The sequence below is a fragment of the Sarcophilus harrisii genome, chromosome 1 (genome assembly GCF_902635505.1).
Source record: "Sarcophilus harrisii chromosome 1, mSarHar1.11, whole genome shotgun sequence".
NCBI lineage: Eukaryota > Metazoa > Chordata > Mammalia > Dasyuromorphia > Dasyuridae > Sarcophilus > Sarcophilus harrisii.
Genome location: NC_045426.1, coordinates 523,606,898 through 523,618,394, shown reverse-complemented (window position 1 = coordinate 523,618,394; position 11,497 = coordinate 523,606,898). Strand labels below are relative to the sequence as shown.

At 33.1% G+C, this 11,497-nt stretch overlaps 1 pseudogene; it reads left to right on the top strand.

Annotated features, from left to right (window-relative positions):
* Nucleotides 1-1,598: 1,598 nt before the first annotated feature.
* The window catches only part of LOC111719539, a 166,459-nt pseudogene continuing 156,560 nt past the window's right edge, over nucleotides 1,599-11,497 (top strand).

Sequence of the window (11,497 nt, the reverse complement as noted above, 5' to 3'; positions counted from 1 at the left end):
TATGATGATCAACTGTGATAGACTTGACTCCATCAATGAAGTGATTCAAAGCAATTCCAATGGACTTGGGATGGAAATTTACATCTGCATCCAGAGAGAGAACTATGGAGACTGAATGTGAATCAAAGCATATTATTTTCATGTTTTTGTTTGAATTTTTTCTCCCATTTTGATCTGATTTTCCTTCTGCACCATGATAAATATGGAAATATGTTTAGAATAATTTTACATGTTGCTCTCTTGTGGTGGGGGAGAGAATTTAGAATACAAGATTTTGCAGAGGTTTATGTTGAAAACTTTTTACCTATGTTTGGAAAAAAAAAACTATTAAAATGTATAAACATGTATAATTCTAATAATCTCGTATGATATGGTACCATTAATTTAAAACTAAAGTTAACTGTATTTTGCTTGGAGGTTTTTTTTTTTTTTTTTTTTGCAACTAAAAATAATGTCAGGCCTGGAGTGAGAAAGATTCATCTTCCTTTGTTCAATTCTGGCCTCAGATTCATACTAGCTATATTACCCTGGGCAAGTCACCTAATCCTCTTTGCTCCAGTTTCCTCAGTTGTACAATGAGCTGAAGATGGAAATGGAAAACCTTTCTAGTACCTTTGCCAAGAAAATCCCCAAAGGGGTTATTAAAAATTAGATATGACTGAAACAAATGAACCATACATATACATTCATATATATATATATATATACACACATAATAATATATAAACACATATTATAGTAAATGTCATTTGATCTCCAAAAGAATTCTATATGGTAGATAGCAAACTTTATTTCATCAATCTTTTATAATTAATAAACTGAGAAGAAAGAAAGAATAAATTTATTCAGGGTTACAAAATTTGTCAGTGACAAAGATAATACTTGAACTCAATGCTTCTGATTTTGAATCGAGGTATTAAATAATGTAACTTCTAGATCTCTTTCAATATACTATTTGCTTACATGTAAACAAGATACATTAATGACTCCAGAAAAAAGAAGTTAGAAAGTCATAAAAGGAAATATGAAAGGTAATTTAGAAAGGCAATTACAAAGATAATAAAAATAAGTCATAATTAATGTAAATTAATGAACATATTAATAATAAGTGATAGTCATATAGTGCTGATTTTGTGCTGGGTCCTGTGCTATGTGCTTTGCAGTTACTATCTGTTCATATGATCCAACACAATATCCCTGGCAGGTAGATTTTATTATTATTGCCATTTAAAGATGAGGAAACTGAAGTAATAAGAATTTCAATAACTTGACCAGGGCCACATAACTACTATGTGGCAGAACCAGGATTCTAACCCAAGTCAGTAAGTCAATAAATATTTACTAAGTGCTTATTACGTACCAGGCACTGTGCTAAGCAGTGTGTATATAAAGGAAGGCAAAAGACAGTCATCACTCTTTAAGGAATGGGGAACGAAAACATGAACAAATAACTATGTAATAAGAAGATATATACAGGGATAAATTGAAATAATCAATATAAGTTGGGAGCTAACACTAAGGGAGATCAAGAAAGCTTCTCATAGAAGATACAATTTTAGATAAGATTTGAAAGGAGAAAGAAAAGTTAGATGGTAGAGATGAAGAGGGGAATTATTCTTCATATGAGGAAGAGTCAGGGAAAATGCTGGTGTAGAGATGAAAGTTCTTTTGAAAGGAACAGCAAAGAAGTCAGTGCCATTGCTCTGAAGAGCATAAGTGGGAGCGGACAAAGGCATAAGAAAACTGCAAAGGTAAGAGGGAGAAAAGGGGACTAAGTTTTGAAAGTCTTTAAAAGACAGACAATTTTTTAAATTTAATCTCAGAGGTGTTAGGAAGCCATTAGTTTATTGAATAATTAGAGGGCTTAACATGATTATATTTGTGTTTTAGGGATGGATTAATTTGACAACTGAGTCATAATGAATTGGAGGAGAGAAAGGTTTAATTTAGATACATCCATCATCTGGCTGTGTCCAGATGTGAAGTGCTGATGGCCAGCATCAGTGTGGTGTCAGTGTCAGAAGAAAGAAGGAAGAATGTACTAGATGGTGTATATATATGACATGAACATGATATTAAGGCATTTAGGTTTTGTTTTTGTTTTGTTTTTATCTGCTTGTTTTGTTTTTACTTTCTAAGTATAATCAATACAGTGATACCATAAACATTCAAGCAAGAGCCAATAATCATTATATTTACCTTGGTTTCATTTTAGGGAGGGAGAAATTGTATCCTTAATTTATATCCAAAGATTATAATCTAAGGTTAGTTCACTAATACACTTGTGGTTTTATAAAAATATTTAGCTATCACAAAGCTGAATAAATGAATTGAATTATTCCTCAGTCTCTAACATATACTGTTCTGAGTTATCTTAAAATATTAATAAAACTCTTTCTTTTATATACTTAAAATAATTAAGTTGCATTCTAGTGTGTGTGTCCATTTTTGTCTGTATAAACACTGAAGTATAGGAAAATAGAATTGTGAATACCAAGAAAGTATATCTATGGGACTTTGGCAACAGGACAGACATAGTGTTGAAAGAGAATGAGCAATTAAGGTTGATTAATAAGGAATTTAGGAAGATGCAACAGGTTTTTGTTAGGAAATATTTTGGATGAATAGATTTTAAATTTACTTTAGTACATCCCATTTTAAGTGTTTTATAAATAGTAGAAGATATTAGGTAAGAGATTTTTAGGAAAAAAAAGATTAGGACTAGGTAAGTAGATATGAAAATTATCAACATAGAAGCCAGAATTAAATTCATGGAAGCCAATTAAATAACCAAGTAAAAGGATACATAAGGACAAGAAAAGAGGACCAAGGATAGAATTCTCAGAAAAAGTCACTTCTAGAAAACATGACTTGCTCATCTGAATGCAAATCAACACTATTTCATGAAATTTGTAAGAAAGATTAGACTCTAATGAACCATAGTTTTATTGGAAAAAAAAAAAAGAATAGCACTTAAGAGGCTTAATGTTGACATAAGAAGTTTTTCAGAAAAAGAAAATGTTTATGAATTACTAGATTGAACATTTCTAAGGAAAGAAAGCTATTTGAGATAAGTATGAGAAAATTTATTAAGTGAATATATTTGAATGACACTGCATACTTTAATAGGGGATTGGGACTTTGACACTTTGTGATTAAAATAACAATGGCCTGTGATTTCATCATAGAATACTTCCTTCACTGATTCAGATCACCTCTCTTCCCCATGTCTTGTCATGTCTGAGTTAGACTGACTTTTTTGATTGTATATTCACATGATTTTGAATCTTCTTATGAAAATATTTTATGCTACTTGGCTCCCCTTCCTTTCTTGGATAATTACATGTCATTACCTCCTCCCATACTCTGTTTCATATAGTGGAGTACTTGCTGCTTTTTGTACATGACATTTTGTTACTCATCATTTTTGACTTTCTGATTTCTGTCCTCCAAGGAATGCTTTTCTTCACATTCACCTATTGGCTTCCTTTAAAGCTCAAATCAACTATTGCCCTTTACAAGAGACTGTTCTAGATCTTCTCCAATTTTCTTCCCAGAAACTTCCCTGCTACCTCAAATATACTTGAAGTGACTTGATAGAGTGTGATGTTTGTCTATGTACATGTAATTTTCTCCAAGTCAACTTTAATCTTGTTTTTTCTTTATATTCCCATAATTTAGTAGAGTATCTAGCACATACTAAGTACTTAATAAACACTTGTTAAATCTTACTGAATTCAGTTGTCTTTAAAATTTTCAATATAGAAGCCATAACTAAATCCATGAAAACTGATCAAATCACCAAATGAAAAAGTATACAGGGAGAAAAGGGAGTCAGTTTTTCGAACTCAGTATTATTAGCCCCTTATTACAAATGAGAAACTGATTCTGGCAAACTGACTTGCCAAATACACGTTGATATTTAGTACTCAAATCAAAGCCTTAGAATTCCCAGACTCAATGTTATTTCCACTACACTGCAATTAAGTAGTGTTTGTTTGATATTTGATAATTCAAATGAAAGTATAAAATTTACCATGAACCTTCCATATCAGTGATAGGTGTTTGAAGTTACAATGCTTCTTACTGTACTTGCAATATATACATGATGTCACCAGGTGGTGATAGAGAGCTGTTACCAACATGCATGATTACTTTTTTTTTCAATAAAAAATGGACTTATTCTTGTTAAAACAACTGCAAAAAATATATATGTTAAATACAACCAGTCTTCAACTTTTAAACATGCTGTTTCAAGTCATTTACTTGGAGTTACTTGTTTGGAACTTGGAGTATATTTCCCCATAAAAATATTACTGTAACCTGATGGCAACATTCCCCCGAAGTGACTTCATAAATCAGAAGAGGCTCAATTGCCTGCCTTTGTTAATGCATGAGAAAAGTATCTTTTGGCTTCTATTTGTTCTCATCTAGTAGATAATAAATATAGCCCACCTGTGATAAAGTTTATAGCTCTTCAGCTATTTTTTGACCTAGGGCTTTAATTTTTATATCCTTTCCTCCTTTTTGTGGCTCTCCCTTCATCCATCTGAGGCACCCAAATTTAAAACCCAAAACTAAGGGGCAAAAAGGAAGTAGTGACCTAGTGTGCAATGAAATGATGAAAACAAGAAGGTATATGTTTGTTTCATACATTTTGAATAAATCCACAAATTTCAAAGCAATAAAATTCAATCCTTTTTGGTATGTATTTTTTATTTTAATAGTAAAATATTTGTTACAATGAAATCACAAAGTTTTGAATAGAATATAAATTATAAGGGTCACTTTTTTCAAAGTCCTTTTTGATATCCTCCTATTGTTTTGTTTTGGTTTTTTTGGTAAGCAAATAAACATTTTTTGTGTCCTTATAAAAACAGTGCTTACAGTCTGATAGTTATGTAAATTTGTTAGAGTATTCATGTGGTATGGTGAATCTCTTAGAAACAGAGTTCAAATTCTGACTTTGTTTGCTCATTACTGATATTACTCTGGGCAAATTATTTTGTTTCTTGGAGTATACCAATTACCTATTATATAAAATGAAAGAATGACACTTGGTGATGACTTTTCAGATAGATCACTACTAGCTTTGACTCCTAGGAATAACTGATTTCAACAAAATAGAAACTCATTTCTATTAAAATATTTCTTTTTTTAAATTTTATTTTTATTTTTTTAATACCTTTTTATTGACAGAACCCATGCCAGGGTAATTTTTTACAACATTATCTCTTGTACTCACTTCTGTTCCGATTTTTCCCCTCCCTCCCTCCACCCCCTCCCCCAGATGGCAAGCAGTCCTATACATGCTAAAGAGGTTACAGTAGATCTTAGATATAATATATGTGTGCAGAATCGAACAGTTCTCTTGTTGCTCAGGGAGAATTGGATTTAGAAGGTATAAATAAGCCGGGAAGAAAAATAAAAATGCAAGCAGTTTACATTCATTTCCTAGTGTTCTTTCTTTGGGTGTAGCTGCTTCTGTCTGTCCTTGATCAATTGAAACTGAGTTAGATCTTCTCTTTGTCAAAGAAATCCACTTTCTTCAGAATACATCCTCATACAGTATCGTTGTTTAGGTATATAATGATCTCCTGGTTCTGCTCATTTCACTCAGCATCAGTTCATGTAAGTCTCGCCAATCCTCTGTATTCATCTTGCTGGTCATTTCTTAAAGAACAATAATATTCCATAACATTCATATGCCACAATTTACTCAACCGTTCTGCAATTGATGGGTATCCATTCATTTTCCAGCTTCTAGCCACTACAAACAGGGCTGCCACAAACATTTTGGCACATACAGGTCCCTTTCCTTTCTTTAGTATCTCTTTGGGGTATAAGCCCAGTAGAATCACTGCTGGATCAAAGGGTATGCACAATTTGATAACTTTTTGAGCATAGTTCCAAATTGCCCTCCAGAATGGCTGGATGTGTTCACAATTCCACCAACAATGTATCAGTGTCCCTGTTTTCCCACATCCCCTCCAACATTCCTCGCTATCTTTCCCTGTCATTCTAGCCAATCTGATAGGTATGTAGTGGTATCTCAGAGTTGTCTTAATTTGCATTTCTCTGATCAATAGTGATTTGGAACACTCTTTCATATGAGTGGTAATAGTTTCAATTTCATCATCTGAAAATTGTCTGTTCATATCCTTTGACCATTTATTAAAATATTGCTATAAACAAACTTCAGTTTTGATCTTTTTTGCCCCAAATTTATTTTTTATCCTCAATAGTGGAATGAAAGGGCACTTTCCTTTTTATACTCAAGAATTTCAGGCAGGGGACTTTGTTGGGAAAGTAGAACAATAAGTTAGATCAAATTAGGCTTATCATGGCTAAATTTGAAAGTTTTGTCTTTGAGGATATCTCATGAGCTTTTTTAACTAGAGAAAATATGTCTTTTACTGTTACATGCAAGAATACCTGTGAAAGTCATTTGGTATGATGTGAATTAATGGTTAATCCTACCATTTAACAGAGAAGAAGCCAAAATTCTATTGTCACCAGCTTATTTTAAATCATGTTATGTATTCTACCATGTCATGTTCCTAGGTCCTACTCAACATATCCTGAAGGAAAAAAAAATGTCTCAGAACATACCATTAAGTATTTAGGTTTCACTAAGCGAAAATCCAATACAGACCAGCTTTCACAAGTTATCCATACCTGGAGTGGCTCATCACAACATCCACATTTTGACGATGCCTTCCCAGAGCAGTAGTTCACAAAGTGTAATCTGGGAATCCCTGGGAGTTATTGAAACATTCTTGAGGGGTTTATGAGGACATATAGAAAACCATGAGGTTACTCCCATTCACACATACTATATACATCTAGGTATTTTATATGTATATATATACATGCACATATATGTTTGCACACACATTCATAATATTATTATGATGTTTACATTTTGGTAGGCAAATATAACACATAAAAATTCTTCAGAACATTCTCAATAATTTTAAAATTAGAGGAATCTTGAAACCAAGAAGATTGAGAAATACTTTCTTTGGGAAATAGAAATGTAATAACTACCTGCTACCTTCCTGGGACAAGTAACAGATCCCAGAGCACACTGACACAGAAATAGAAACCATCAAGCAATCCCAGATTGCTATTTCTGAGTTGGTTCATTGTGACAAAAATCCCTAGCTTTGCTTCTCTCTCTCCTCAGATTCTTTCACTCCATGCTTCAATTTCCAAATAAACAAATTAAAGGCCAAAAAAGTAAAGAAAACTTTCTGATGTCATAAAACAGTGTATACAAACATGAGACTGATTCCAGTTTTATTTCTCTGCATAGTATAAAAAGATCATTTAAAAAAAAAGAAAGAAAGAAAGAAAACAAATGCCAGAAATGTTCTACTGTCCCTAATTACTTAAACAAATTGGCTATTTATTGTCTGGTGAGAAATGCTCCTTTACCTAATTCATTCCTGACCTTGCAAATCAGAAATGAGATGCTTTCTCTGTTATAATGATGTCTGTAGCAATTTTTCACATCTAGCACAGAAATTTTCATGTAGAAAGTGCTTTATAAGTACTTATTGGTGGGTAGCTATATGGCACAGTGGATAGAGCCCTGACCCTGGAATTAGGAGAACCTGAGTTCAAATCCAGCATAAGACACAACACAAGCTCTATGATCTTTGACAAACCACTTAACCCCAATTGCCTTACAGGAAAAAAAAATATTAAAAAAAAGAGTATTTATTGAAATTCAATCAATTGAATGGAATTTGTTGTCCTGTCCCTGACTCCCATACTCTGGAATTTCCTCTATAATTCTACAACAACCTTCTTCTTATCCTATCCGTAAGCAATGATATGAGCTCTTGTGGATCTCTTTCCCTTCCTATGCTGCCACAATATTCTCTTTTACTTTCCCAGGTTTGTTAAATTATTATCTTGCTCAGTATTCAAGTTTCCCTGTAATAATGAATATCTTGTATCTTTGTTCTGGAATATGTCTTCCATGAACAATTTTTGACCCTCTTTATTAATAAGGTCATCACAATAAAACTATTCCAGCTGCATTTTATATTACAAAAAAAATACAATTAGAAAAAAATCAATAGATTTCACAAGTGTTTATAGGTGTAAGGAAATCTGCTGTAAGTCTTAGTAAGAAAAGATAAGAAAAAATAAGGAAATGATAGTGTGGCATTTCCCTAAAGTGTTTAACTGAGAAATAAAATATGAAGTACAAAGTAATTCTGGCATGTCAGCCTCCAACAATCTGTTTCCACTTCTCTCTCCAAATAAGTTACTTTCTTGCATTCTTTATCCAAGCCAAACTGGACTCCTAACTGTTTTCTATAAACAATGTTTCATCTCCTTTTTCCTTGCTTTTTCACAGACTTTTTCACATGTATAAAATATTTTCATTTTTTACCTTATCCTTTTTAAATACCATATTTCAATTAAGCCTTATTTTATGCAACATCTACCATGTAAAGTCTTTCCTGTTTTCCCCATTTGTTAACAATCTCTCCCACATTTTTTTGACATTAGTTTGTGATATCTACATAGATACAGTATTTATCCAGTAAAATATGAATTTTTTAAAGTAAGGAATCAGTTTTACTTTTGGTCTTTATCCAGTCCCTAGAAGAATATCTTACAGACTAGATACCTGATGAATATTTTCTACTCGTAATTTCATCAAGCAGGCAGAAACCATTAAAACTCTTAACTACTCACCTGGGCTGATTCATGTGGGAACAAAAGTTGCTGCCAGAAGCCTTGAAATTATCTCTTTTGACTGATGACCTAGGAAGAAAGCTTAAAGAAGTTTGGGACAGGTGGTGTTTTCATCTCTTCTTTCAAGGGAGGGCTTAAACTTCAGGGGACAAAAAAGAGGGGGCTAGTGGAAATGAACAGCTGGTCATGGCAATGATGCTGAAGAACAGAATTTGTTTTTTGCACTGTGACTTAAGATACTTATATGAGGGCTGTCTGGCAAGAGATAAAGTGCATTTCACACAGACTGGTAAGAATATTTTTCTTTTTGTTTTTCTTCTTTTTTGTCCACAGACAGATCAAGAGGACTTTACATTTTGAGGGGAAAATAACAACACCAAATAAATTATATCATTTGTGAAGTTCAATCAATTCTACCTCTGTGGTTTTTCTTATAATAAATTGTTTCTCTCTTTTTTTCATTACCTTCACCTCAGCTTATTTGTATATTATATTTTGCTTATTTGAAAGACCTTCAGTATACCCTACCTCAGCCAAAATCCACATTATAAGGCTTTAAAAAATCTCTGGTTCTTATTTTGTCACCTAACTGCTCAAAAATATTGTACTATATTACTTATTATACTATATTATTTAGAGCTGAAAAAGATCTTTAACATCATGTTATCAGTCCAACACTTTCATTAAAAAAGAAAGGAAGAAATAAAGAAAGAAAGAAAAAACTCAGGCCCATAGTAGGGAAGGGAATGGTACAAGGTTTCTGTGATTAAGTGACACTACTTTGGTAGTAATGTGTTTCTCCCTGAGGCAATTGGGGTTAAGTGACTTGTCTAGAGTCACACAGCTAGGAAGTGTTAAGTGTCTGAGACCAGATTTGAACTCAGGTCCTCCTGACTTCAGGGCTGATGCTCTATCCACTGCAGGTGGTAGAATTTAAATGAGTATAGGTATTATATGTAAGTGTATTGCCTGGGCATGTCCAAACTGGCTCACAAGGAGGTACCCTACATCCTATTTTTTTTTTTTTCTACAGCATGGGTTAGTATGGTTTCTTTTGATTGGCAGCAGAGCAAGAACTGTCTTTAAAACTTGCTGTACTATGGCAACAAGATTACAAGATCAATTCTGATGGATGTGGCTCTTTTCAACAGTGAGATGATTAAGGCCAGTTCCAATGATCTTGTGATAAAAAAAGCCATCTATACCCAGAAGGAAGATTGTGGGAACTGAGTGTGGATTACAATATAGCATTTTTACTTTTGTTGTTGTTTGCTTGCATTTTGTTTTCTTTCTCATTTTTTTTTCTTTTTGATCTGATTTTTCCTATTCAGCAAGATAATTATATAAATATGTGTGTGTGTGTGTGTGTGTATTGGATTTAACATATATTTCTACCCTGTTTAATATATGTTGAATTATTTGCTATCTAGGGGAGGGGATGGAGAAAGGAAGGGAAAATTTTTGAATACAAGTTTTTGCAAGGGTCATTGCTGAAAAATTATACATATATATGTTTTGAAAATTAAAAAAAAACTTTAATAAAATTAAACCCACAAAAAACTTGCTATACTGTGACAATCTTTCTCTCTTTTTCATACATACATATATAAAATTATTATTATATTCAGAGGGTGAAGATCACAGCTCTTCCACAGCATGAGGGCCATGAATTGAACAAGAGCTATACTTTCCCATATACCCCAATCACTTTTTCACTAGAGCCAGGAATCTTATGGTGACATTGGAGCCAGGATTCTAAGAATGTTGTTGAAGTCAACCTGGATTGGAAGACCCAATAAAACAGAACTCCTGAAACAAAAATCATAATGGGGTTTTGGAAATTGAGATTGTATTCTGTAAGAATAGACCTAAGCAATAGCATCTCCTCTTTACCCAGAGACTGATATAAGGGGCAGGGGTGGGAGGTAGAGATGAAGATTATGCTTCTCACATGTTAGACAAGTAAGCTTATATATTTATGACTATATCTTTGGATGTGTGTGTGTGTGTGTGTGTGTGAGCTAATACAATGTTAGTTAGTGAGGCATAAGGGACCATCCCCAATATTAGGGGGATACTATCAGTTGAGTCTGTAGCCAGTGGCAGAGATCATAGACCTTACCCATTCTCACTTAAGGGGGAACCACAAGGGAAGTTCCCATGGGAGAGGTATAAAATGTATCTGGCCTTCAAAAAGGGTAAGCCAGGATAGTGACTGTTACAAACTTGATTAATTTAATTATGTAGCACACAGAAGTAAAATAAAGCAAATTTCTTGACTATTTAACATTTTTAAAATTTTAATTTTGCTATGATAAGCTCTTATAATTTCTTATCATTTTTACTATTAAGCCGTCTTGTCTCTAATAGAGAGCTATGGAATGCTGATGGAAGAAATCACAAAACTGTGGTGTGGAATATGTCCCCACAAAAATTCAGGAAATTTAACATCATTTTGTCTTTGTCACTTCATTAGTTATTGTTTTCCCTTAGAAAGCTAACATGTTTCAGTGAAAAATATGGAAACTAATCCTGATTTAGCATGGGCAACTTACTTAACCTTAATTTCCTCATTTGTAATTGATACAAGTACCCTTCTAGCTCTGGATTTACAATACAAGATACTTTGACTTCCACTCTATACAGTAGTTATTCCAAATCTCTCTCTTCAAGTTTCTAATTATTTATGTAATTTACTTAGAAAACTGAGGCCACCTGTTTACAGTTTCCTGATGTTTTCCTCATACTTCAGAAACCTATGCCCTGAGGCTTCAGTTTC